The sequence below is a fragment of the Macaca mulatta genome, chromosome 1, assembly GCF_049350105.2.
Source record: "Macaca mulatta isolate MMU2019108-1 chromosome 1, T2T-MMU8v2.0, whole genome shotgun sequence".
Classification (NCBI taxonomy): Eukaryota; Metazoa; Chordata; class Mammalia; order Primates; family Cercopithecidae; genus Macaca; species Macaca mulatta.
The window spans coordinates 31,586,516-31,589,341 of record NC_133406.1 but is presented as its reverse complement, the minus strand read 5'-3'; the positions used below and the strand labels follow the sequence as shown (position 1 = coordinate 31,589,341).

General features: G+C 40.9%; 1 non-coding gene across 1 annotated transcript; it reads left to right on the top strand.

Annotated features, from left to right (window-relative positions):
* Positions 1 to 2,446: 2,446 nt before the first annotated feature.
* On the top strand, positions 2,447 to 2,507 carry LOC114675000 (U7 small nuclear RNA). The gene has a single exon (XR_003726088.1). It is a non-coding gene; the product is annotated as a U7 small nuclear RNA (small nuclear RNA).
* Positions 2,508 to 2,826: the final 319 nt, after the last annotated feature.

Genomic DNA, 2,826 nt, shown 5'->3' with positions numbered 1-2,826 from the left:
AGAGTGCAGACTGAGCAGCCAGCCAAAGACTGTACCCTGGGAAATCCTACAGTCAGAGGCTGAAGAAATGAACACAGGCTGAAGCAATCTACAATAAAAATCAGTGAGGCATTTCTAGCTTTAAACAGTGTTTGGCTAGCAGCCCTGCCTCAGCATCTCTCAACTGCTGCCTAAAACACATAAAAAGGTAAAGAAAAATGACAAAATTAATCCTAACACAGAGCATAAAGAATGACAAGCTGCTCGCTCACTACCAGGAGGAATTGCCCTAATTTATGAGGCTAATGGAGTTGGATGCAGAAAAACAATTGCTGGCTTATCCATACTCTACTTCATGGTACAGAACAGATCCACCCATCTGAAAGAAAGTTTGGCATCTGAGCATCCCTTTCCCACTGTCTGCTCACTGAATTAGAGAGCCGGTGTCCATCAGAGCTGCAAACTAAGCAGCTGGCCCTCTTTGGCCTCTGTATTAGTCTGTTCTTGAATTGCTGAAAAAAAAAAAAAAAAAATTACCTGACACTGGGTAATTTATAAAGAAAAGAGGTTTAATTGGCTCATGGTTCTGAAGGCTATACAGGAAGCATAGTGGCTTCTGCTTTGGGGGAGGCCTCAAGAAGCTTCCAATCATGGCAAAAAGCAAAGGGGGAGCAGGCATCTTACATGGCAGGAGCAGGAGCAAGAGAGAAAGCAAGGGAGGAGGTGATACACACTTTTAAACAACCAGCTCTCACGAGAACTCACTATCATGAGGCATAGTGTGAAGCGGGTGGTGGTAACCATTCCTGAGAAATCCACCCCTGTGATTCAGTCACCTCCCACCAGGCCCCACCTCCAACATTGGGGATTATAATTCGACATGAGATTTGGGCAGAGACACAGATCCAAACAATATCAGCCTCTCAAATCTAAAATCCTGCTTTGAGAGGTGGTTATAGTACTGTTAGAGACTATCATCTTTATGCGTGTAACTGGGGACTGCAACTTCCAGAATTCAGTGGGGAAAGATGGGGTGGATGGAGAGACAGGTAGTTGTCCATTTACCCTGTCACATTTGTCCCTGTGAACACAGTGTACGGGGAGAGTGCTGGTCACAGTGCTTGCTGAAATGATAGTTGATCATGGATTCCACTGGTTTAAAACAATGGAATAAGAAAAGACCCTGGAAATTACTCTTACATGGGCATATCAATCTGGACTCAGAGATCGGAGAGTGGAGCCAAAGGAAATTCACATTTCCTGTCTGAATAGATGATTGATATACTGGATATAGATGAGAAAATAAAGAAGGGGAAAACCTGTCCAAACTGACCTAAGATCTTAATTCTCTCCATATCCAGCAGTATGAAAAGCTATCACATCCTTGTGTATTTTATTTCCTCAAGTTAACATTCCTGGCTGCCTCCAGATTCTACTAGCTAAGGTCAATCTTGCCTGACAACCCTTGAAAAAGATCCAGTTCTTGAGTTCATCTTCCCTCACAGATTTCAAGTTTCAGACTATTGTTTGCTTCTCAAGGCTGCTTGGCAAGGCTCTTAGACTTTGACTCCCCTTTGTTCCCTATTCACAGCTGGTGGTCAGCTCTGCTTACTTGCATATGACCTGTCCCAAGTCCTTGGAACCTTGGTCCATATCAGACTCCCAAGCCCTCTTCTTGTCCCAAGAGAAACATAAAAAAAATCTATAAAAGGGGAAAGGATCATAATACAGAAGATTCAGAAGATTCGCTTATCTCTGAAAGTGATTGTCTAAGGAAATAGATACCTCTTTTAGAAATTTTACATTCTCAAGAAGAAAGCAAGAAGATGAGGCCTGTATGAAACAGAAGCAGAAAGACAAAAGAGATGAGATAAAACCCAATTTGAAAATTACAAGTATGTTTGAGGAGTAATCTAGACTAATTTAAACAGAAGTAATAGTAACTCAAAGGCAAATTGAATAAAAATATCTAGACTTAAAAGAAGACCTAAAAGTAAAGAAAAAGGTGACATGAGATTCATACTCAAAGATCCGTATCTAGACATATCCTAGGGAGCAGGGAAGATAACAAGGAGTTTACAAGCATTCCGGTAGACTAAAACAGATTACTTAAAAACAACTAAAAATCAGATAACCCTCATTTAGAGCTTCCATTATAATAAAGTTCGTAACAAAATTTGGATGGATAAAATTTAAAATTTAAGCTACTGTTTAAGTGTAAACTAATGTGTTTATGTATGATGGCAAGAGAAAACATGAGAAGTTTCAGAATAAAAATAATACTCATATTTTCTTCTTTAAAAAAGTCTTGAGCATAGCCAGGCATGGTGGCTTTTACCTGTAGTCCCAGCTACTCAGGACTCTGGAGGCTGAGGTGGGAGGATTGCTTGAGCCCAGGAGTTCGAGGTCAGTCTTGGCAACATTGTGAAACCCATGTCTAAAAACTTTTTTTTAATAAAAAATAAATCACATTACAGCTCTTTTAAAATTTGTCTAGCAGGTTTTCTGGTCTTTACCAGAAAGCCCCCCACAATGAAAAAAAATTTTTTTAAGAAAAGTAAGTTTTAAGAAATAAATCTTGGCTAGGAGCAGTGGCTCATACCTGTAATCCCAGCACTTTGGAAGGCCAAGGTGGGAGGATCACTTGAGCTCCGAGTTCAAGACCAGCCTAGGCAACATGGTGAAACCTCGTCTCTACTAAAAGTACAAAAAAAAAAAAAAAACCTAACCATGCATAGTGGCCCACACCTGTAATCCCAGCTACTCAGGGCGCTGAGGCAGAAGGATCGCTTGGGGCAGGAAGGTCAAGGATGCAGTGAGCCAAGATTATGCCACTACACTCCAGCC